At 40.8% G+C, this 26,215-nt stretch overlaps 1 protein-coding gene and 1 pseudogene across 4 annotated transcripts in view; both read left to right on the plus strand.

The window, feature by feature from the left end:
- Positions 1-26,215, plus strand: part of RAB31 (RAB31, member RAS oncogene family) — a 121,803-nt gene that overhangs the window by 1,585 nt on the left and 94,003 nt on the right. The window contains exon 2 of one of the 4 annotated variants that reach the window (XM_074340375.1): positions 9,687-9,807. The exons of the other annotated variants lie outside the window; for them this stretch is intronic. The gene's annotated coding sequence lies outside the window, so the exon portion shown is untranslated. The remainder of the gene's footprint in view (positions 1-9,686; positions 9,808-26,215) is intronic. 4 annotated transcript variants of the gene reach the window in all.
- LOC109435035 (GPALPP motifs-containing protein 1) lies at positions 7,723-11,779 on the plus strand (annotated as a pseudogene).

A 26,215-nucleotide genomic window follows, 5' to 3' on the forward strand; every position in this document is an offset into this window, starting at 1 on the left:
AAACCATTTCCTAAAAAAAGAGCAGCGTAAGGGTATAGTCATTCTCACTTGTCTCAAAGAAATGCTAACTCGTCTTTCAAGATGGATGTACAGGAAGCTTATAAAGAGGAAATGATTCTAAATTAGGATTGAATTGTAGGAGACCAACAGAGTGTCCAGGCTCCATCTAGGCTCTTCTGGAACCTTTGGCAGGACAGCGTTCTTGACTGTCTCCCATCACTGTCCTTTGCCAGAACTCTCATTTCTGCCAAACTGTCCAGTTGGCCTAGAATTCCAGGGCATCTGGCAAAGGCCCTTCCTTCTTGTTATTCCGACACAAACTACTCACTGTTCCTGCCCCCTGGCTGGCTCCAGCTAGCATCTGGATAGGATGCTGCTCTGGTCTTCCTCTGTTGACCTTTATCAGTGTTACAGGGATGGGTTTCACTGTCTGACAGACTTTCTAACATAGTCCAGACATGAATTTCTGGAATCCCATGTTTTCCTTGTGTGAGGAATCATGTCAGCCTCTCAGAAGGCCTTCAAAGACTTGGAAGAAATGTCTTGTCCCAAAGAATCAAGAGGCAACTTTGATGTGTGTTGTGTGTGTTAGCCCTGGCTTTGGGAATAAATGAAGTAGACAATGTTTTGCCTTTTTCCCCTTTGTCATCCACTTAGATGGCACAGGCCCTGCCCCGTCACAGGAATTATTTTCAAGTTCGTTATTTGATGAGTTCTCTATATCCTTTTACAAAGAAACAGATCAGGTAGAAAGAGCCCTATACCAGAAGGCAGCAAAGCTGAGTTATCATTCTTTCCCACTCACTAGCCTTGCAATTTTCGACAAGTATCTCAATCGCCTCATCTATAAAATGGACATAATAACATCTTTCCTTTTAAGGCAGAGTACTATACCAGATGATTTCCTCAGGTATATAGTACCATTTCCTGTTAACATATGATTCCAGGGTAACAATTAGCAAACCTGGGAGATGAGAAAGCTGGAGGAAATCCCTTTACTTCTTTTATCTTTGAGAATGAAACACACTCTTAGTGGCTTCCTGAAGACAGTGCCTCACCTTGTTTGCTAGTTTTTTGCAGTGGCTCTATTGGTAGGAGTTTGAGTTTGGAAGGGGAGAACAGTGCCAAAGCAGAGCAAGAAGATATTTGTGGATAGACAGAGGTTTTGAAGTGTCAACCATATCACATCATGTCCGTGGCCGTTTTTTTTTTGTTTGTTTGTTTTTTGAGTGGCTCTAGATTTTAGTCATTTTTAGATCAGAGGATATCTTATTTGAAAGGCCAATGACCTTATTATCTACACTGAGTCATATTTGTTAAGTCCTCCAGTTTGGCTGGTCTTGTGTTGCTCATCCAAATAGGGTGATTCTCTGGGTGAAAAGAGCATTTGGGTGAGGCCAAGGCCATTGTAACTGCCTTGGGTTTGCTCTCCTGATTTGAGAGAGAACTCTCTGTGTCAGTGGCTGGACAACAGAGTCAATGCCAAGTCTAAAAGCCCTTTCAAAAATTTAACAGGAGCCCGAGCTCCTTTGCTCTTTGTGTCCAGAGATCGATGAAGTTTTGCATGTGGCTCCCACTCAACTTCCTGTTTTTTAGCCACTGCCACACCTCCCTGAAATCTCAGTATGACCAAGACCCTAGCAGCCATACCCTCTGTTGGTATTACTTGCTGTTGGGCCCCATTGAAAAGGTGATGGAGAATGGCAACCTCCTAACTGGACTCTTGCTCTCTCACTGGAGATGCTGAGGGGCTAGACTTTTTGTATCTGGTCATTTGCCCTGATTGCTCAGTGATCACTTAGGGATGTACTTCCCATTTAAGGCACAAGGTTGTTTTAGGCATGGACAGAGCCAGCTTTTATCCCTATTAGCAGTAGTCTCTGGCTCCCTTTGTGGGGTCAGAGGTTCCGGACAGGTGGGTCATTTGCAGCAGGTGGAAGTGAGAACAGGCCAGATGATATATCTTCTTTATCTGTACCTGTACCTTTCAGAGCCCTGATGTTAGGTATATCTGATCTTATTTTTGGGGGCAAGTGCTCCTAGATGGAATTGACAATAGTCTGTGGAACATTCTGTGAATGCTTTGTGTTCTTGGAAAAACTAAGGACTCAAAGAGTTTTGGGTTTTTTTAGGCTCCCTGTTATACATTCTTGGCTCTCATTGCTCTCATGGGTGGACTTTCTTGCCTTTATCCCAAAGACCTTTCCTGGGATAAGCCAAGCTATCTACGGAAGCTAGCCATGCAGGAGGGTGTGTTTGATAGGGGTCCTTGCTTGACACCTAGGGACCCCATGAGTTCTTGACAATAGAGTGCCAGTTGTCCCACTTTGTAATCTCAACTAGTATTATGAAACATGTAGCTTAAAAACAACTCCCTTAAAAACAGCAAAGTATGTTAAAAACCTAACAAAAACAATATTGAGGCAGCAGCTGTTCCAACCCCAAAGGTGGAAAGCTTCCCAGTATGCATTTTTAACACACATCATCACGTGGCAAAAAGCAAGAGGAGAGAGAGAAGGGAGAGGAGGAGAAGAGAAGGACGGGAGAGAAGGAGGAAGTGGAGGAGAGGATCGTTCTTTTATTATTTCCCCTGTGTGTGTATGTGCATGCACTTAAAACTGCTTCCGGATGGAATCCCCAAAAGATTTATATTTGGACTTCAGTCGTCTTGACAACAGTTTAGAGATTTCTGCCACTTCCTCAATAGCTGAGTGACATGTTTAAAAGACAACTGAAGGCATTCCTGCTTCTGGTAAGGAGCTTGGTGAAGCCTCTCTTTTTGGCCTTTGTTGGAATCTATGGTGGTTCTTCCCTGAGCAGTCAAATATTTGGGATTTGGTGTGACATCTTCACAGTGACGGATTCAGATACATATGTACAGGGCCTTCACAGGAAAGGGCTATGTAGTTCCCAAGGGCACTAGCACTCGAGTGGAACAGATTTCTGTTCATTCCATAAGGCAGATCAATCAGGAGCTGTGGAACCTCACATGGACTGCTTTGAGCAATAGTGAACTCCCATTACTGAAAGTATTTAATAAGGTTACATGAATCTGTTAGGGTCATTGTCGAAGGAATGAATGCACAGTGTGGGCAGGACTGGACCAGGCAACCATTGCATTTGCTTTCCAAACCTGTGATTCTGTTAATGTACTCATTTTTTCCCCCTTTTCTTTCTCAGAAACTAGCGTTCTCTTTGGGGTGAGAGGGTATGCAGAGAGGCTAGCAATATAATGTATTGCTTTTTAAACCACACCTGATTCCTCTGTTAAATATTACCCTTTGTGGAAAGTGCGGTTCAGTGTTGGTGCTGGGTAGAGAATAAACGTAAATGGTAGAGTGGGATGTCTTCCCAGCAGTGCCCAGCATACAGTAACCTGGAATACCCAGGCCAGGGTGATAGAATACACCAGGGTCCCTTTGTTCTCTTTTGTTCAAGATCAGCATCTATGCTGCTCTCCCTCAGATTTCAGAGCTCAATATGTCTCTAGTGTGTGTATCTGAATCATTGTGGAGTGTTTTCAGAGGTCTGTGGCCCCTCCCTATCCCTTTGTTTAACGCTTTCAGACCTGTGACCCCACATCTGTCCCAGCCTAGGGTCACTGTTTTAGGGATTGTGTTGTATCCCTCAGGTGTGCTCCAAAGCAATGGCCACTGGAAAATAGAAAACTTTACATTTTAAGGTGTTAGGACATAAAAAGATTTCGAGTCCATGAATTAGAAAAGGTCTTCAAATTTAATTGTGTCCAACAGAGTAAACTAATTGTAGTGCTTGCATGTCTGTGTAACTACTACACTTTCATTTGTCTTGGTTTTTAAAATGTGTTTGAAAATGCGATAGACATTCATTCACTCAACCATTCACCATTTATTGAGTGCTCCTTTCATGCTGGGAGTTGTGGGTGGCTGCAAGTAGACAGGACAGCTGTGATCTTCGTCTTCAAAGAGTGCTCTGCCTTTCCTAGGACATGGACACGCCTCTAGCAATGAGCTAAACTGCATGGTGGGTTGTCTTCCTGTGACAGCACTTACCGCAGAGGCATGAACAACAGATGTAACAGAGTGGATAGGATAAATACTGACTATCTCCCATCTTATTAGACATGAGGACAGGTAAGGAACAGAAAGTTTTTGCTCAAGGTCTTTTTGAGTATCTGCTGTGGATAAGGAGCTGTGCTAGCTCTGCCGGAGATAGAAAGTAGGGAGGGCGGTTCTGATCCCTGCTTATGGAGAAGCTCCTGGTTGGGCAGGAAAGATAGGCACATACACGGGAACTAGTATCCCTGGCAACTGTGATGCGTGGGATCCTGGACATGTCACATGGTGCAGTGGGAGATGATAGAGTTTAAATCCAACAGAGTGGAGGCTGGGAAGGGAGCAATCTGGGGAAGGTCTCACGGAGTGGGAAGGATTTGAACATGCCTCAAAGGACAAGTAGGGTTTTGACAGGAAAGGAAAGGTGGGTGTGGACCCCAGCCACTGAGGAGAGCAAGTGGAGCTCTGAATGTTAGGTATTTTTTTAGAGCTGATGTGTTTGGAGGGTACAGGGAGGCAAAGAGCACAGCCCTTCCACTCCCATGTTTATCACTCTCTTGTTGACCCCACTGTCTCTCTAGCATGGGGTCTTTTTAATTTTTAACTCCCCTTTCTCCATGCTTTATTTTGAAAAATTTCAAACTTACAAAGTTAAAAGGGTGATACAATGAGAAGTCTGTATCACATGGTTCAGAAAAAAATTCATACCTAGATAATATGAATTTTTTTCTGAACCATCTGATAGTAAATTGCAGACATAGCACTTAACCCCTAAATACTTCAGTATGTGTCTTTTAGGAAAAACGGCATCTCCTGCACAACTGGACTAGCATTATGTCACACGGATAGAACAGTAGTATCGAGCATAGAGTCTATTGTCAGATTTTCCAGTTGTTCCCAAATGTCCTTGATAGCTGATGAAAAAAATCCAGGTTCCAGTCAGAGATCACGTATTACCTTTTCTTGTCATGTCTCTCATCTAAAACAGTTCCTCTCCTTTTTTTCCTGCCATGAAATTGATATTTTTGCAGAATCCAGGCCAGTTGTCTTGGAGAAAGTCCCAAAATCTCAATTAGTCTGATTGCTTCCTCACTGCTTCTTCCAAGTTAAGCATTTGGTGAGAAGACAACATAGATGATGTTAAATGGTCTTATTTTTCAGTGTAGTGCACGTGCAGCCCAGACATCAAAGGGCATCATACATCTGTTATTGCTTAATCTTGAGTGGCTGAACGTCCCTCTAAGAATGGTCTTATTTTGTATATGCTCATGTATAATATTAAAATAGTCTTTCCATTTACTCCTATGGAACTCATTCAAAAAATATCTCTTCACTTCTACAAGTGCCAAACAGTGGTGTGTCTGAACTGAAAAAAGGCTTTGACCTTATAGAAGTTACATTTTAGCAGGAAGCTGGGAAAAATAAAGTATATGGCGTGTCAGAAGGTCATAAGTGTTATATGGAGAAAAAGACATGACAGAGCCAAGTGAGGGGCACAGGAGCTACAAGAGGTCCCGGGGAGCAGGTTAGTAGGGTGGTGAGTGATTGAATATGTTCAGTCTCTGTCAGGAACCAGATGAGGGCACTGCCTCTCATTTACGCAGGGGTTGACTTTGTTTTGCAACTTCAGTCTCATGACGTGGTCTTTGAGCTGCTGACAGTCACGTTTGTCCGGAGATGAACCAGAGTTTTCTTTCTTGTTGCCTGACTTTGTCAGCATAAGTAAGGAAAAGAAAAACGGGATTTAACATTGGCCTCACTGAATGAGTTTCTCACTGGGAAATCTTCTGTTTTGTCATGTCTTTTTCTGATGTGTTTCCTTGCTCCTAATGCCTCAGACCTGCTCCAACTTCTCTGGAGGTCATGAAGATGGCTTCTGCTCACTCAGGATTTAACCCAGAAGGTAGCCTAGACTACTTTCAGTTCCCCCAGAGGTTCCTAGAAAACTTGGGTTATCAGAAGATTGAATGGGCCCTGCAGGAGAGCAAGCAGAACCTAGGGGAAATGATCTTCCTCCCATTTTCTCTTTCAACAAGATACCAGAGAGCTGGATTCCTTTGCATGGACAACAGTATTCCTTTATCTAGAAGAAAAAGGTGCCTGAATTCTCCAGTATTACTTTCTTTCTGTCTTTATGGAATCACTGTTCTAATTAGGATCTGCAAATAGAATGTGCAGTCCTTAAAAAGTGCCTTTATCAAAGACTTCCTTAGAAGGGAAGGACAGAGAGAGGGAGAAGGAGTGAGGGAAGAGTAGACGAGAAGAGAAGAGAGGGGAGGGGAGGGGAGGGAGGGGAGGGAGGGAGGGAGGGGAGGGGAGGGGAGGGGAGGGAGGAGGGAGGGGAGGGAGGGGAGGGAGGGAGGAGGAGGAGAGGAGAGGAGAGAGACAGAGAAGAGGAAAAACAGAGAAGAGGAAAGACAGAGAAGAGGAAAGACAGAGAGAGAAGGGAAGGGAGAGAAAGAGAGGGAGGGAGGCAGGGACACACACACACACACACACACACACACACACACACACACACACACACGATCAATAAAATTTGCCCTGTGCTGGCAAGGAGAAAGAGCAAACTGTTCCTGTTTTTGTTTTTTGTTTTTCCTGGTGAAACTATTAGCCAGGACATTTGCATTTATGGGAAGCTTAATTGTCTTTTTTGTGTCTTTTTTTTTTAAAAGAACATCTCACAGCATTATACTACATACTTCATAGACATGTTTCATTTTAGGAACTAATATGTTATCTAATTTTTTTCATAACAAGCTTCTAAAAAGCTATTTTTCTCATTGTGAAGTAATCCATTTTCATCTTAATTCAATTTGGAATCTAATAAGGTAGGAGAAATGATTAAATAGTGAAATGGCAAATGTTGATTGTACTTTGAGGTCACAAAGACAAGGAATACAGGGTGATGCCTATAACATCCTTTCTTTATAAGGACACATATAATTGTACCAACCTGCTGATGTCTTGTTTTCCTCTAGTTAGTGTGAAACCCTGCAGGTGTGAAGACGTCATCCTGCCTGCCCTCCTTTACTTCATGGCTCACTTGCTCGCAGCTCTTCTTTCCCGGTCTATTGTTTTTACATTCAGACGACTGCTTTTTTATTTTATGATCAGCATCAAGCTCACCATCCTGCCCCATAGTTCTTTTATGTCTCTGTTCTTGTCTTCCCTGCAGAATCATTTTCTTCCACCATTTTAATTTGTTTTCTTGTTCTCTCTACTTCTCACCGGTGACTCATCAGTCTGTCCTCCTTTAAAGAGGCATCCTAGCATTTAGCTCTGAGGGGAAAATGTTTCTAACTCTGCTTTTCGCTTGCTCCCTCCGTTGAGTATGGAGCGTGCTGAGTTATGTGCCATGACCGTTCCTCCTGCTGCCAGTGTAGACCAGAAAACCTGGCCAGGTTTACCCTTTGGAGACTAACGCAGACATTTTCTATGTCTTGTTGTTTTAGTTCTAAAAACAATGAAATGGGTCTGTAAAAGTAAATGAGGATTAAGTAATACGTCTTGTGCTATGAGGGATGAATAGAGGTGCATGGCTGCTATGCGGTGGGCTCATAGAACAATTTCCCATAGACGAGGGCACTCTGTCCTTTACGTGTATTGTCTAGCAGTGTACTTGGTCTGATAGGGCATAAGGGGGAAAGGGTAAGTAACACCACCAGACAACTCCATGGGATGTCACATGACGCTTAATTGCCAAATGTTCTCAAGGTAAGGGCCTGTGGAGTATGGGAGTGGCGAGGGAGGGATTGTGGGTGCCTGCTGAGTTAGGTTGGGTGCAGAGGAGGGAAATGTTTGGAAGGGGACAGGAGTGGCTCTGTTTACATGATGCACATGTAAACAGGAAAAGGTTCTGGAAATACTTAAATGTCAAAGTGGTTGTTGGAGTGGGACAGCAGCTGATTTATGCTTATAAATAACTTGTTCTTTCTCTTTTGCTTCTGTGTTGGTTTATTGAGTGCACATGCATTACTTGGCTAATTTAATTTAAAAAGCTACAAGAAAATCACTGCAGGGCACAAGGAGATGTTTGGTGGGTAGAGGTCCATTTGATTGTTAGTGGAAATAACTGATAAACTGATAATAAAAGTGGAAAGTAAACTTGGCTCAGACTGTAAAGGGCTTTGAAATGTGAAAGTTTATACCCTAGTTGAAATAATGGGTATAATCAGTGGGACATAAAATTTGAGTGGCTTATCAGGTAGTGCGGTGTTTTCGTTTGTGCACGTCTTTACGTGGGTTCCCTATTCCATTGTGGAGGGCAGCCACTTCTGTTTGGGGTGTGGTACATGACTGTTTTCTCACCCTTTTCTTGTCTAGTATTTCTCAAAATGGGGTCTAAAAAAGTTATGGGTCTGTCATCTGCAGGGTCTGCAGGTTTTCTGTGCCTGTTTCAATGCTGTTCTTTCAAAAATAAGTAAAATTACATCCTGGATCTTGCCCGTGATCATTTTGTAACAAAACTCTGTGTCACAACTTTAATGCCCATGAAAACTGACTAATGAGAAAAGAACAGAGGCAGAGTTAATGCAGAAATAACGCTCTGGTGATTCCATAGCACATGCCACAAATCTTTACCAGGCACTATTCTAGGGTTAAACAAACAGACCCATTATCCGTGACCTCATGGAGCTGATGTTCTAGTAGAGTAAACAGACAGCACACAAATACCTAATATGACAGATGGTGACAAGAGAAGTAGAGAGAAAGAAATCAGGGCAGGGCCTAAGAGTGCTGGCTGGGAGGGTGTGGCCTTAAGGAGGGCTTGAGAACGGACTCACCGAGAAGGCCTTTCAGTTAAGACAAAGACAATATTCATGAGCTAGCTGGGCCCTTCCAGTAGTGAAGACCCCGAGGCTGGGGTGGGAGGGGCTTGCATGCTGAGTGTGAGGACCCACCGTGAGGTCAGTGTGGCTGGAACAGAGCAACTATTGGACAGAGAGCAGAAGGAAGTTTGGGGGCCTGATTATGTGGGGTCTAGAGGGCCAGTGTGGGAATTGTGGCATATCCAGGAAATGCAGTGGGGAGCCATTGAAGGTTTTTGTGCAGAGCAGTGACACGATCTGACTTACTTTTTATGAGAATCTCCTTAGCAGCTGTGTGGAGTGTAGACTATTACCACAGGAGGATGCTTGCAAGGGAGCTAGCCTGAGAGAGACTGCTGCTGCTGTCCTGGTGGGAGGCCAGGTCATGGTGACTTCCTCCAGAGGGCAGCAGCCTAGGTAGTGAGTGGGATCCCATTTGGGCTGTTTTGAAGATAGAACTGAAGACGTTGTCCACAGATTGTGTGTGGAGTGTGAGGGAATTAAACCATCACAGGGCAATTGTGATACAGCATGCAGGCCTCAGAATCCAACATAGCCCTTAGCTGTTTCAGTTTAGCAGAGCAATATTATCTGTCATATTAGACTAATGCTGATTTGAATATTATTGGATTTATAGTTTAATTTGTATTTAATTAATACATTGATCTATATTTTATTGTTTTATAATAGCATAAACTGTTGTGTGAACTTCCATTGTTTGTACTTATTTATGTAATAATTAAAGTCTACACTGGGGTCCATGGAATTGCTTTTCCCCTTGAAAAAGCCTATATGTAGAGTTTTAAAAAGGTCTGAGAAACACTGCTCTCACACCATTCAGGTTGGCCGTGGCTGACAGGCTCTTGTTCCCTAATGAAGTGTCAGTGTTGGCAGGCGCTGGGAAAGGAAGGCTGCGTTCCAGTGATCATTGGTCCCTGGGCACCGCCAGGTGGAATGTGGAGGTATGTTCTGAGCTATGCCGAGTGTCGGCCTGCAGTGCTATTCTTAGAGCAGCAGACCCCAACTCTACAGTCTTACTGCTTTTTCCGGTGAGACACAACTAATGGACAACATTGAAAGTCTTGGATACTCTCATGGATTATACATAGATTCTGTTGAAACCTCAAAGTGTATGTAACATCATAAAGCAAATAATGCATTAGGTTTTTTTAAAATGCTCTTCTCATAAAGGCATTATTTATATAAGCATTTGAGTCATGAACTCAGTCATTTAAAGATCTTCCAGAAGAATTCAATTTAAAAGGAGCTATTAATAAATATGGCATATCTAATTTTTAAAAGAAAGATGAGTTATTTAAAAAGATGGGTTGTTTATCTCCAGACTTCCACCTCATAGATTAATCTTAGTATGATAACCTAATATATAATGTTGTTCAACTAAAAATATAAATATTTAAAATGTTAAAATTATAATTGATATAATTTACTGATTTGAATATGTTGTTGTTATTAATGTGAATTGCGTTATTGCACATTTCACTTGCAGAGGCCCTGTGCTTCGATTTGGTAATCATAACTATTGTGTCACAATCAAATGGGCACATCCTTGTACTTGCTTACGAGCACTGTAGTTAGATACTTTATTTGTGTTATCTTCATATGTCCTCGACTTCTTCCTTATTAAAAAATATTCATGGGTAGGGGTAGGTTTGACTCTGCATGGATATAGACTTGCCTCCATTACCAGTGTCTGCAACCGTGCATAGTGAGGGATCTGATCAGTCCAGCACTGCCGCCGGCTTCAAGGCCCTTGGGACAGTGGAGGAAAAGGAGTGGACCCCAGCCCCATTGCAGGACCAGCCCTACCCCTGATTATAAAAGCAGTAGTACAGAGTCATCAGACAGCGATGAGGACAGTCGCTCTATGTATGAAGAAGGAAATCAAGAATCTGAAGAAGATGACACTGGCCCAACTGCAAGAAAACAGGAGAAATCAAGTTGATGAAGCCAGTGATGATGATGATGAAGGGTTTTTTGGATCAGTCCTTCCTCCTGGATTTAAAAAGCAAGATGATTCTTCTCTAAGACGTATCATAGATCCTGCATTGCCACCTGGTTTTATTAAATCTACAAAGAAAAGTGACAAAGGCAGAGATGATCCAGGACAACAAATATCATCACATTTCAACTCTAAAGAAACAGCAGTGAAGATGAGAACATTGTTGGACCAATTTCTACAAAAGGACCGGTGAACTATAGTGTGACAACAGGATTTGAAAAAAGGGCCCAGAGAATGAAAGAAAAACTGACTGAAGGAGATGATGATTGTTCTAAACCAATTACAAGGGAGTCATGGATGACTGAGCTTCCTCCAGAATTGAAAGACTTTGGTCTTGGGCCCAGAACTTTTAAGAGAAGAGCCAATGACAAATCTGGAGATCGATCAGTCTGGATAGATATGCCAGCTGACTGGGAAAGGAAAACTAAGGAGACACAAGAAACAAGGAAGTCATTCAATAACAAGGATTATGAACATATATAGAAGGTGCCAAAAAAATGTATACACATTTTAAGAAAGGAAAAAACTATTAAAATTGTAATACTCAATATACACTGATAACAAAAGATGAATACAAGTCCTGTGTATACATTTTTTTGGCACGCCCGATATTGTCAGGAAGGGAAAAGAGATTGGCTGAGCAGATCTCCTCGAGCAGATATACTCCTCATACAGTGAATCTCTTGTTGACATTCATCATAAAAAATTAAAGAATAAGGCTGCTGAAGATAAAAGTAAGCCCCAAGTAAGAATACCATTTGACCGTGATAAGGATCTCAAGGTTAATCGGTTTGATGAAGCATAGAAAAAAGCCCTAATAAAGAAATCTAGAGAACTAAACACCAGATTTTTACATGGCATAGGCAGTATGTTTTTATAAGGGGATTTCCCTGTGCAATGAAGAAAAGTTGAAGAATACTCTTTTATCTGTTTACCTTTATTTCTTTGTTTTGAGTTTCCTAAGATTAGAGATTACATATTTTAGTCTTGAAAACCATACAAACTTACCTTGTTCTGTTTGTTTTTTAAAGTCATGTGAAAACAAAATCAGTATTTCTTATGTAGAATAGAACTTGATGTGTCTTTGGCTTCTGAGAAAGCATGGGCTTTTCTTCAAATAATTAAGAGGATTTCCCCCATGCCCTGATTTTTGTGGTGTCTCAAGTACCCTCTTAGACCTAGTCAGGACTACCCACTGTGTCTCTACCATGCCTGGACTTCCTCGTCAGAAATCAATAATCTGCCCTGGACAAGTGTGCCGGGTCCCTGCAGTAAACCCATGAATTTGAAATGATTTGGGTTTCCCCTCTAAACTGCAGCAGTCAACATACATTTATTTGGAAATAGAAGGTATGGAGGTCTTGACTGTTTTTTTTTTTTAACAGTTTGCTTGTTTGGGCACTCAGGGCTTTTTATTTGTTGTTTGGGTTTTAGGTCTGTTTTTAAGTCAGAAAGAGGGATCTCTATGTTATCTGCTAAGGAAAAACTATTTTGATTTTTTTCAACTTTAATAAGTATTTCTAGGGGAGGCAATCTGAGGGACAAGACGTGCCATTAACCATTAGCAGTGTGAAGTCCAAGGCTCAGCTCTGTGACTTTAACCAAAGCTTTCTAAATCTTTAAACTCTGCTTGACCCTGATCTCACTTTTCTGATCTTAGTTTACCCATTTGTATCTAACAGATTTTAGCTAACTTACTGGGGACAGATCTTTTATATCAATCACGAATAGGCTTTTTAAAGAAATGACACTCTGTAATCATAACCATCATAGTGGGAGCGTTATAAATTAGGAATGCTATAAGATGTTAAATAGAAAATTCTAAATAGTTAAAGCCTGAATTCAAATTCTGTAAGTGGTATTTCCTTACAAATTGGTACTAATAGTTCTGCTAATCCTGTGTTCTAGTTTTGATGAAGCACAAGGTTTTAATGGGAAAAGATTCTGATTCTAGTTCATTTGGGCTTTATGAAAAATTGAGTGAACTGTTCAAATAATGGTACAAATGATTCTCCTTCTCATAGCAGTGCAATGATATTTTCCGTAACAAGTGTAAATAGTAGTCCAGTCAAGGGGTGTTGCTGTTAAAAAGATGAATTAGTCTCCTAAGCAAATGCATAAGAAGGCCTTTCATCTAAGCAGAATTAAACAGTGCTGCCTTCTGACCAAAGATGCCATTTTTCGTGGGTGATGTTTTCTGGACACAAAACTTTATGCAGCAGCATCCATTGCTTTTATTTAATTTTGTTATAATTTTTTCCCTGATGAAAGGAAGAAATGTTTACTAGCTCCTCAATCTTCTATAAATTCCTAACATATTTTTGGAAAATTTGGTATTTTTTAAAGTAAAAATGTCATCTGTGGCTACTAAAAATATAAACAAACAAACAAAAAAAACCATGGGTAAAAGAAAAATAGTAATTAAAAACTCACAAGCACTGTAATAATTTGTAATTGCTCCTGCTCCTAATCACGGTGACATTGGTAACAGTTGAGAAGGATTGCTGTATAGTCCTGGAATTGAAGCCAAAACTTGCTCTGTTCTTTCCCAATCAAGAAAGCACTTCAGAATGCCTTTGATTCAAAAGGATGTCACCATACAGATGAGTTTGAAATCGCTCTAGTTTATGAGCACCACATAATTATAATAGTAGACATGTCCTAACTATAACTCATGTGTCAGACACTATGCTGAGGGTTTCAATTATTCATTGCTGTGTAACAAACCACCGCAAACTTATTGGCTTAAAATAACAATTATTCTCTCCCACAGTTCTGTGTGTTGACTGGGCTCAGGCGGGCAGTTTTTGCTTGGGGTTTCTCAGGCAGTTTTCACTCAGATGGTGGCTGGGGCTGGAGCTGTCTGAAGGCTTCCACACTTAAATGTCCAGTGCCTGGGCTGTGGTGACTGGATCAGCCGGAACTAACCAGGCATCTCTCTCCATGTGGCCTCTCTACACAGTTAGCTTGGGCGTCTTCATAGCATGGAGCCTCATGGTATTCAGACTTGTTATATGGTGGCTGGCTGTTTCCAGAGTGAGTGTTCCAAGAGCCGTGGGCGGACACTAAAAGGCTTCTTGTGACCTAGCATTGTAGATTCCATAATGTCATTTCTGCCACATTTTATTACTCAAGTAAATCACTAAGTCCAGCCCAGAAGCAAAGGCAGGAAAATTAGACTCTACCTCTTGAAGGGAGGAATAGCAAGAATTTATGGTCATCTTTTATCTCCCTTACTGAATAAGTGCTTTATATACAGAATGGCATTAAAGGATTTGTAAGGGCGAGTTCTATTATTATTGCTGTCTTACTGATGAGGAAACTGAAGCTTAGGGGCTTGAGTAACATGTGCAGACTCACTGCTAATAAGTGATGCTTCACACACTAGAACTAGCTTTGCGTGACTCCAGAACCCAATGCATGTAACGGCTTTGCTGTGCGGCAGACTGGGTTATTAGTCACAAATTACTTGTTCACAACTGGCATGTAGTAGGGAGAGCACCACTGAATCAATACAATTGGATGTAAAAAACATTAAAAAGTCTTGTATTAATGATAATAATTTAATAACCTGATGGAATAATTTGAGCCAGGTGTGAGGTACCTCCATGGGCGAAAAAGAGGCAAATTCCCACAAGAGAAGGGAAGGTAAGATGACTGTTTTGGGGAGGTAAGATGACTGTTTCTCACTTCTGGGAATGTTAGATGTGAAGAAGGCAAAATGTAATGTCGGGCAGGGTTGGATGTTGGTGACAGTAGAAGGCCCTGATACATCCATGACAACACTAAGGCATGGAGACAATCACAGCCGAACACGCCTCGTATTTGTTTAGCATTTTACAGTTCACAGTGTGCTGTCCATGTGTTGTTTTATTTAATCCTCAAACAACCCTATATGGTAGGCATTTTGTCCCTATTTGTAGGTGTGAGAGACCGAGGCTAAGTAACTGCTTTGCTCAAGGTTACAGAACCTGTGTCTGGGGAGCACCCTTGGGCCCAGGCTTTTTGGCCGTTCCCATTTCCCGGCTCGCGTGTCCGGGAAGCAGATGTTTTATTTAAGTCATTTTCTCCCTTTATTCCCTCGTAGGATCTGTTTCAAGTGCTGTATTTGGGTTCAAGAAATGTCATTTTGCGAATTGTGATTAATCAATCAGGAAGGCCAACATGCTGGATTATAGGGGACTGCTGGATTTTAGAAGTTTCTAGGACTGCCTTCACAACGGTTATCACAGCTGGACAGGCCTTCTGCCAGTACAGCGCAGTGAGAGTGGACAAGCCTGGGCAGGCAGACGTGGTAACTCAATTACCCCGCAAATCACATAACTACCTTTGTAAACTGCCGACAATTTGCATCTATAACCCTTCTAAGAGAGAACCCTGCTTAGCATATCATATTTGAAAAAGTCTCTTATCTCTTCCACCCCAAAACATTTTATATCCTGATAACCACGAGGCTCAGAGGAGTTTAAGTAGATTTTTTTTCCACAAGAGGGTCTCCAACTTAGATCTTTTCTTTTGTTTTTAATTCCCCTTCTTCCTCTCCCTCCCCCAATATAATAACTGTATTGGAACATCCTCCCTACTTACCTGATCTGGCCCCCAATGACTTCTTTCTTTACCCGAAGATAAAGGAAATATTGAAAGGAAGACATTTTGATAACATTCAAGGATAATGGCCAGCTCTGAAGGCCATTCCTGAAAAAGTGTTCCAAAATTGCTTTGAAGGGTGGACTAGGTGCTGGCGTGGGTGCATAGCTTCCCAAGGGGAGTATTTCAAAGATGACTGTAGTTATATTCAGCAATGAGGTATGTAACACTTTTTCTAGGATAATTTTGTGAACTTAATTGTCTGACCTCGTATATTTGTTTACTTATAAATTCCTTGACTACTCAATATATCAAAATAGTGGTATTCATCCTGGGAATTTTTTGGTTAATATTTGCTGGTTGTGTTATGTGGTATGAGGTGTTCAAAGCTAATTTAGTAAATGTTTGTTAATAATTAGAATTGCCAAAGGCAAGAGGAGTCTTAAGAGGCTTGTGCTTTCAGTTTCTAAAAAGCTTTCAGACTATGGTGGTAATAAATTTGTTTTGAAAATGTTGTGTGATTTCTGTTAGAATACACTAATTTATTTTGAAAACAGTGCTCTTTCACGGTGAATTTCCAAGTTTTCCCTAAAACTAAAAAAGGTTTTATGGCAGTGTTTTGAGATATTGTTGGGTGAGAGGGGCAATGGCTCGGTTTTTTTTTTGTTCTTAAATCTGTGTTATCTTTAGTTTACTCTTTCAAATATATATTAAAATTTATTACCTATTTGCACTTACAAATGTTTCATATACCAATTGTAAGAATGGATAAATAGAGTTATGTGTCTAGCAGAGGGCTGGTTAATAACTTTTGAATAGTGTGCCAAGGTGACACTGTCAGTTTTATGACTTTCCATAGATGATGGATTCTGCTCCTGTGACAAGGTCAAGCACATAAAAATTCCAATCAAATAACATAAAAAGCACAGTTCCATATGTCAGTTTAATTCGGTAGTAGTCTTTTTGTCAGCATAGCTGACGAATCCATCTGTTATAAGATTAGCCCCAGTCATGCCTCTGTAGCAGATGGTCACACACACACATACACACACACACACACACACACACACACACACACAGCTGCTTTACATAGTATATGTAAAAATATATATATATATACATATAGTATACTATAAATGTGTATTGTATGTAATATTAATGTATATTTATTTAGGTTATAGTAGAGGCTGAGTGAGTGGTAGAGTATAGTATCTATAATTCAATATATAAAGGATGATGCTGGTTTCTCTTAGTGAAACAATGTTTTCATTATACTACTTGGTATTGGGTGGGTAAATAATGCTGTTAATTATGTGCTGCCACTAATGAGTAGACGTATGTTATCCTCTACTACAGCTCTTCACCAACACTGTAGTGGCCAAAGTGAATTGCTTGTGTTTATTATTCTGGTCGTGGGATAGCAGTCAATGTCACAGCAAATCAATCTTGGATTGGTAATAGGTTGTCGTGGAGGCAGAAAACGGCAGGCTAGAACAAACTGATCTATACCTGTTATATAATCTCAGGTAATTATGGTTGGTTATGTGTGGAGGGGCTGAAATACTACATTGCATAAGGTGTCCAAGCCAGGGTCTCTAAATAGGTCAGATGGTTCCAACAGATACTCTACCCCCTTTCTGTTTCTCTTAAAAGCTCTTGTTACTGAATGATTATAAAAAGAGTTTTGTCTGCCTTAACACTAACCAACAAGACAGGCCTACCAACAACTTGGTCCTGGCAGGCAGCCAGCCTGCCAGCATTTAAATGGTGCTCGCTGCCGTGGCAACCCACTAGCCTTTCGTGTGAAACTAGATGCAGCTGCTGAAGGACAAGTGCAACCTGACAGGGCCCTGAGCATACCCCGGTTCAAATGAGGTAATGCCGGCCTGGGCCACTGGGAAACCATGGTGGCAGACAGACCACCTGTCCAATAGCTAAATATGGAAGGGTGGCATTTCCCAAATAAAGACGTTGGGAAGAATCTGGGTTTAAAGAAATGGATTGTGATGCCTGGTATAGTGTCATACTTTACATATCTCATAAATTTGGATTCAGAATTTGTGAGTATTCAGACTCAGAGACAGGGAGAATGTATCTGTGTGCCCCTTTTTAAGTGGTATGCTAAGCAAATAAATAGGCCAAAGAAACTATAAGGATAATTCTTAGCCTAGGTAGAGGAATACACAGGTTTTTAAGTTTCTTAGGTACATTGTATTGATTAGGGTACAGGTTAAGGTACTGAAACAGATCCCAAGTGTAGTGACTTAAATAGGATAGAAACCATTTCTTTCTCCTTTATCAGCCCTGGTAGCTGGTTCGAGGCTGGCTTATGGGATCAGCACATTACCTGTGCTTCTGTCTTGTTTGCCAGAACTCAGTCCCATCGCCACCTTTACCAGCAAGGGTAACCAAGCGCCCAGCCAAAACTCAGGGCTCTTTCTAATGGATGAAGGGGAGAGTGGGTATCATGGAACCCTAACAGCTTCTCCCATTTGCACCCAACAAGGTCACTGCCAGGCCAGCAATGTCTTGACTGGAGCTTTGAATCGATTCTTCTCTTAGACTGTGGACTCTAAAGAGAGAGAAGCAAGATGGGACCATGTGAAGAGCATGGTGATTCCAGTAAGACCAATCAAGTGACTGAATCCTGACTCTACCACTTGCTGGAGTTGGCCTGAAGTTGGGTTGTTGAGCCTGAGACCCAGATACCTCATATCTAAAATGTTGATAATAATATCTATCTCACAGTTTGTTATAATTAAATAGCACAAGTAACATGAGAACATCCAGGATCATGCTTATAATGTGATAAGTTTTCAATATAAGTTTGTTATTCTTCTCTAGGGAGAACCATAGAAATCATCTACTTCCTCAACTAACACTTCTAGAAAAACAAGTTGATTTTCTCAGAAACTTGATTTAATTTGCATTTTTGCACCAGTAAGTGTAGTTTTACTTCCCCAAATGCAAATATAAAAATTCTATTGATGGGCTAATGTTCACCCACACAGAGGGAACTAATACTGTTATCACACATATCACACATCTTTTTCTGGCTTTGTTAAATACCAATGCTAGAATGAAGGGGGTAAACAAAAAATCGGATTTCCTTGGGAAATGACACATGCAAGCTACTTTACAGAGGTTGGCAGTGGCAGCAGGTGGCCTTGAAGCGGCAGTGAGCAGCAGCCCTCGCTGCAGTGTAGCTGTGCTCCTCCTGGCCTATGTGGCCTGTGGTCCCTCGGTCTTAAACTCAGAGCGTCATGCAAGATGTTGGACTTGGGCAAGCCCCTGGCAGGTGCTGTCTTGAGGCAGGTGTGACTCCTGCTCGGGCCCTGTGTGTTTGAAGTCTGACACGTGGTCAGTGGCACCCCTAGGTTGTGGCAAACGAAGTCCACAGTGAAGCAGCTCCAGAATTGGGTGCCAGCACTGTCAAGGACACAACACAAAGACTGAAGTGGTGGGGTTGGAATTGATGAGGCTTTACTGGGAATGCTGCCATTGTCCTTCTCCAGGAAGCTGGCCCAGCAGAGATTCACGTCCCCTAGGGAATTCAGGCCATGGGAACATCACATTCCTTCCCACCACTACTGTTGTGCACTTGGGGGTGTGCCAGCACCCCCTCCCCTGCCTGGGTTCACACACGTGCATGCACACAGGCGGCTGTGCAGAGTGCTTTGCTGGCTTTCAGGGGGCCAGCAAAGCAAAGGTAGTGGAGGTCACTGCCTCCTGCCTGGGTTTCCTGCAGCGGCTGTGCATGCTTTATTGAAGTCAGTATCTGCCTGTCTGCACGTTGGTGGTCCCTCCTGCTGCTTCAGCCTTGGGAATTAACAGGGGCCCATTAGCTCCCTTAGATACGGTTACTTGCCACAAGAACCCTGAGATTGCCATTTGAGGAGGATTGCATATGGAAATGCTCACCTCCTTTTCCCATGAGGCTCCTTTGTCTTTTATGTACTGAACCTCTTCCCTCATTCAGTGCCCACAGGTTTCTTGATGCTACAGGGGTCCGTAGGGCCAGCAGGGAGAGTGAGTCAGTAGCCTCTCAAAATGGCTTCCAGCCCTCTGGCTCCCCACCACGTCTCTTGTCCAAAGTCCCCAGACCTCACTAACAGCCTGTGGATAAGAGAGTTGAGTTCATTGCTGACCACCTGGCAGAGCCAAAGTGTTGGCAGCATCTCCATAGGGGGAGCCAAGGTCTGAATATTGAGAATTCCAACTTTCATTTAAGGCAGTCTTTCAAAGCAGGAACTTGGTTGGGATTGGATAAGATTCATGACATCACAGTGCAGGATTGGTGGAAACAGAAAGGAGAGGTTCAAAGAATTCTAGGCACAAACTGTGTGTTGATGCTTCCCATTGAAGAGCTGATGGGCCTTCTGGGAAGTTCCTGTCATGAACAATCATCCCATTTGTCTGGGCAAGAAGAGTAAAGAAATGCTAATGGCAATAGAGGAACAGCCAAGTTCTGTTAAAGTAGTGAGGAGGGGCACGTGCAGCCCTTTGCTCTGCAACTGTACATTCTCAGTGTTTTCTTTATAGAATTTTGTCCTCTAATAAAAGATGTGTTTTTATTTATAAACGTGGATGGGATTAGGGCTGGGGGGGCGGGGTGCAGTTTGGGGTTCACAGCTAAGGGGTGAGGGGTTTCTTTTTGGGGTAATGAAAATATTCTCAAATTAATTGTGGGGTGATGGTTATACCACTCTGTGAATATATAGTGAAAGCCATTGAATTGTATGCTGAAAAAAAAAGGAAAAATGCCCATTTAGAAAGCACTTGTTAACAGTCTGTAGTACTTACTGAGTGAAATGAAGACCAGGAACATGCTTTAATAATTCATCCCCTAGAACTACTTCTGATGGAAATAGTTTTACTTGAAATAATTTATTTTCCTTGAATTGTATAATTTTATCAGTTCTTTGTGGTGACTTTCCCTGTACAGGCATTACTGGCATGTGAGGAAAATAATTAACAGATATAGAAATAACTTGAATGCTATAAAACAATTATGTTACCAAAAATAAACAGGAGAGATATAATATTTGAATTATACTGTATATCTCAATTCACTTGAAAATGATGTGTTGCCTTAATCCAAATAATAAAACCTGATTGTTTATATATCTGAAAAATATTTGAAAGTTACTATTGTCAACAAAAAACAGCCAGCCTAAGAGAAAGCTTATAAGAGTTTGTTTGAGCCAAACTGATGACAGTTGCGGAAGCAAAATCTCAACAGATTGAGATAATGTTCCGCAAAATGGCAGTTTGCAGCTTATTTTATACATAAAATCAAAGGAGGAAGGTTACGTGAAATCCATTGGTGATAGTGATGGAGGAATATTTTTCCTGTGATTCCCCAAATGATGTAGATAATGTTGGATCTGCCGGCAGTTTCTGGCTGTGGGCCGGGATTTTGTCTCGTGAGATCGAAGAATGGAAACACGGACCCAGGACAGGCAAAGAGTTGTAAAAAGAGGATAGTTTATTGAAAGCAAAGAGTCACAGCTCCTGAGCTGAAGGGATCCCGAATGGGAGTGACCCCGTGATTGAGGCGAAGGCTCTTACTTTTATACCTTCCCCTTGCCTGTTTGGGGAAGGGGAGCTGTTTGAAGAAGGGAACTTGTTTGAAGAAGGGAACTAGTGCCTTCTAATGAAATTCGTCTACCAGGTTTGTTCTGCTTGCCCATCCTAAAGGAATTAGCAAAGTAACCTACTCTTATCTATCAGATCTGCTCCGTTTGTCAGGCCAAAATGAATTTTATGATTAACCTCAAGGCCTTGTTACATTATGTCGTGGAGCGAAGGAGTGATTTCAAAACCTGGAGTTTTAGGACATGGCTGTCTTTGTTTATTCCACCAGGGACCTCCCTGTCTACCTAGGGACTTGCTAACTATCCTGTCTCAATAGCTTAAGGGGATGGGATAAAGCAAAGTGGGGCAGTCTCTGGGATTTGATAAAAGTAAGTTGGAGAGACAGGTACTTCTTTCACACGCAGGTGGTACAGGATAGTTAATAGTTCACATAGAGATGTTGATCAAGGGACAAGAATAATAATGAGGGTTTCTGTACTTTCCTGCTCTGGTCCGGAAAAAAGGATTACTGACATTCCAAAGATGTCATTTTAGGTGCAAAAAAGACTACAGACAGGCCCACTTAAAGGCACAGACTAACTTTATGAAGGAAACTAAAGGTGTGACTTCCCGCTATGGCTCACTTAGTTATGAAATTTTTTATGCTCATGACATCCTGTGTGGTTATTTTCAGTCTCCTGAGCTTGTCAGGTTTAATATGTGGCCCCTTTTTCATCCACACTATTGTTTTCTAGATTTCTAGAAGGGCTGGTTCACAGGAGGGCGGATTGGTTAGGAAGGCAGTGCCAAAGCCGAACCTTTTCCGGGCTCCCAGATGGATGCCAAGTTGGGCCCTGGGTAGGTTTGGGAAAACTCCCTTCTCAGCCCACATACAATAATGGTTCTGTTAGTCATCCCTAACACACTCTGAGTCCCCACATCCCCCTCTGGGACGCAGTGACAAAAACCTCGAAGGGCCAGGTTTTACTGCCTTGCAGCCCAGATCAGTTTATTTGTCCTGTGTCCGGTGCCTTTTGGGCTCTTCTCTGTTAGGTCTTGGTCTCAGTTTGCAGAGAGATCTGGACCTTAGCCCACAGATTCTGCAACCGGGCTCCTGGGATATGGCATGGCCCCCCCTCCACCTGTGGGGCAGCAGAGTCAATTCACTCTCCATGCCTTGGGCTTCTTCCTTCTCCCCCAGGTGACCTCCCCAACTATACTGCAGGTGTGAAGCCTGATGGGATACGTAAGCCCATTCCTCCTTTCCCGTTTTAGTTCTCATTTTTATATAGTGGTGGACTTGCCTCTGCTAATTCCTTTCCTCATCCACACCTGTAGCTTTTCTCTTCTTTTTTATGTCATGTTTTGAGGAAATTTGGAATAAGCAGGAAAGATTAATAGATGTCTCTGATAAAAAACTATGTATCATGTAGAGAATGCCCTTCCAAGGTAGTGATTCTAGCCTTTTCTTGCTAGAATGGTCTGTTTTACACCTCTGTAAGTTTTAGGTAACTGGTAGCAATACAAAATAATTACTGTCTGTAGATGTGGAAAAAAAAATCGTCTATCGGTGTGGTTAAAATGACTCCTGACAAGAAAAACATTCTGAGATGTTCTAAATTACAGCGGTCTGGAGAGAGAGAGAGAGAGACAGAATAGTTAGCCTGTTAATAGCTAGGGGCCAGCTAACAAGACTGCTCACATTCCTGAGTGTAATTTGGAACTTTGGTTTAACTTCTAGGTGACTGTTTTCCCATTACCTAAAAGTGAGAATAGCCAGGCTCCATCAAAGTCCAGGAGCCTCCATTTCTTATTTACATATTAACTTTCTGGACTGTGGCCCACAACAAATCCAAAGTAGCAAACACTTCTTCCTTACAGACTCTGCGCCTATCCCCAAACTAACCCTGCTTCACCTTCTCCCACTCCCTGTATTGATAGCCAATGCGAATTCTTTCAAAACAACTTACATCTTTCTTCACCCTACTTGATGTTTAAACAAAGCCTGTCAGCCCCAGGACAGTGGACATGTTGCTTCCCCGCCTGGCGCTGCTGCTGGTCGTTTAGACTTCATGCTCTAGGAGCTGGTGTTTTTCCATTTTTTTTGCTATGTAGCAATGGCCCAATAAACCCTTTCTTTTAAAAACACTTTCAGCTGTGGAAATTAAAATTTTTGTTTAACACTCCCTATCGGTATTATGAAACAAAGCCAGTTTACTGCCTATTTGTAAATTCATTTCAACCTTTTAATTAGATCATTCCTTTAATATATAAATTTGTGGTTCTCTGACTTCTCCTTTGAACTGGTTGTAACATCTTATTGATTCATTCATAACTAGGTCAGTAAAATCTTTAACACATGTTCATTTTTATATCTGTATGAGAGTCATGATTTTTTTCTTTGGTAATTATATTTTTTAGCTTTTATATTTGAGTTTATTCTTCATTTAACTTTAAAAACACTGCTATCATTGAATGATAATTATTTTTTTAATTAAAATTTATTGGGGTGACAATTGTTAGTAAAGTTACATGGGTTTCAGGTGTACAATTCTGTAATACATCATCTATATGTCACATTGTGTGTTCACCACCCAGAGTCAGTTCTCTTTCCATAACCATATATTTGAGATAATTATTCTTTAACATAACATTTTATGGTCTCTATTAAAAATAACAAAGGTGCTGTGCTTCCTGGTTAACCAGTGACAAGAATTGACTCTAGTAAGAGGAACTTGGATCCAAAAGATGGAAGAAATAATTTATCTTAAGGGGTTCAAGACATTAGAAGTTTTCTCTTAATACTGTAACAATGAATGTCGACTCATAAACAATCAATGGGTCAAAGAAGAAGTTATAACGGAATTTAGAAAATAATTTGAGATGAATGAAAATGAAAACAGAACACACCAAAATTTATGGAATACTGCAAAAGCAGGGCTGAGATGGAAATTCATAGCTGTAAATGCCTACACTTAAAAAGATTTCAAATTAATAACCTAACTTTAATGATATAGAGTATAGAAAAACAATAGGGAAAATCAATGAAACCATCAGATGAGAAAAGCGATTCTATGGAAAGTAACCTCACAGGGTGATCTAATCATAAATTCCTAACTGGGCAGGTCATGGTGAGTGTCATGCCCCAGACCTATAACTTCTTTAGCAAGAGGTTTTTAAGCAAGCCCTGTCCATTCTTCTTGTGAATCTATGTTAACATGCCTTTGAGATATCAGACAAAATACCCCTAGAAAGCATAACCACCCTTAAGAAAGCATGAGGCAGGGATTGGATTACAGGATAGTTAAGAATCCTGTAGTAATCAAATTCCCACCGTGCTTTCTCCACCCTCATGTAATCTTCATCACCGTCTCTCCTTAATCTCAAATGCATAAAATAAATTTCAAAACTGTTATTTTCTGGAGCATTTGAAAACTTGCTCCCTGGCGTATGTTGTCAGTTTGGCTCAGCTAAACGCTTTTAAAAATTCTCTACAGGTTTGGACTTTTCTTACGTTGACAAACCAAAAGTTGGTGCTTTGAAGATCAACAAACTTGACAAACTTTTAGCTAGATTGTGAAGAAAAAAGAGAGAAGCTGCAAATAAGTAAAATGAAAATGAAAGTGGGGACATTATTACTGACCCTACAGAAATGAAATGGATTACAGTAGAATATTTTGAGCAATTTTATGCCCCAAAGTTAGATAACCTAGATTAAATGGACAGATTCCTAGAAACATACAAACTACAAAAACTGTCCCAAGAAGAAATAGAAAATATGAACAGACCTATAACAAGTAAAGAGATTGAATCAGTTATCAAAAATTTCCCAAAAAAGTAAAGTTCTGGACCAAATGGCTCCCCCCCCACCTGTTTTATTGATATATAATTGTCATAAATCACTGTATAAGTTTAAGGTGTACAGCAGAGTTTACATATACTGTGAGCTGATTACTGCTGTAAGTTTAGCATTCATCTCATATCAATACAATAAAAAGAAAAAGCAAAACGAAAAAAAAATTTGTTTTGATGAGAACTCAGGATTTACTCCTTAACAACTTTCACATATATCATATAGTAGCAGCATTAACTATGGTCATCATGTTCTACATTATATCCCTAGTAACTATTTGTCTTATAATTGTAAGTTTGTATTTTTTGACCTCTTTCCTTCAGTTCTCCCTCCTCCATACCCTGCCTCTGGTAACCACAATCTGATCTCTTTTTCTGTGAGTTTTGTTTTTTAGAGTCTACATTTAAGTAAGATCATACTGTATTTGTCTTTCTCTGTCTGACATATTTCACTTAGCGTAATGCCCTCAAGGTCCATCCATGTTGTTGCAAATGGCAGGATTTCCTCAATTTTTATGGCTGAATAATGTTCCATTATACATTGATGGTTGTGTCCATGTCTTGTCTATTGTAAATAGTGCTGCTATGAAAAGGACCAGATGGCTTTACTGTGAATTCTGCCAAACATTTAAAGAAGAATAATATCAATCTCTTTCAAACTCTTCTAAAACATGTAAGAAGAGGGAACAATTTCTAACTTATTTTATGAGGCTAGCATTGCCCTGATACCAAAGTCAGATAGACACAAGAGAAGAAAATCACAAAAATTCCTTATGATATACAAAAATCCTCAACAAAATAGCAGCAAAGTGAATCAGAAACACATTGAAAGGATTATTCTTGAAAAAGAAGAACAAATTTGGAGGACCCACACTTCTGATTTTAAAACTTACTGCAAAGTTATAGTAATTAAAACAGTGTGGTAATGGCATAAGAATAGACATATAGACCAATGGAATAGAATTGAGATTCCAGAAATAAACCCATGCATCTATGGCCAGTTGATGTTTGACAAGAGTGCCAAGATCATTCATGAGAAAAAAATAGTCTCTTCAACAAATGGTGCTGGGACAACTGGATATCCACATGTTTTAATTGAACCCTTACTTCATACCATTTACAAAAATTAACTCAAAATGGATCAATGATCTAAATATAAGAGCTAAATGTGTTAAACGGAAAACAGAGGTTCATGACCTCGTATTTGGCAATGGATTCTTAGATATTACGACAAAAGAAAAAAATACATAAATTGGACTTCATCAAAGTTAAAAAATTGGCAAAGCATTTGAGTAGACATTTCTCCAAAGAAGGTTTACAAATGGCAAAAAGCA

The sequence above is a fragment of the Rhinolophus sinicus genome, linkage group LG09 (genome assembly GCF_036562045.2).
Source record: "Rhinolophus sinicus isolate RSC01 linkage group LG09, ASM3656204v1, whole genome shotgun sequence".
In the NCBI taxonomy this organism is placed as follows: domain Eukaryota; kingdom Metazoa; phylum Chordata; class Mammalia; order Chiroptera; family Rhinolophidae; genus Rhinolophus; species Rhinolophus sinicus.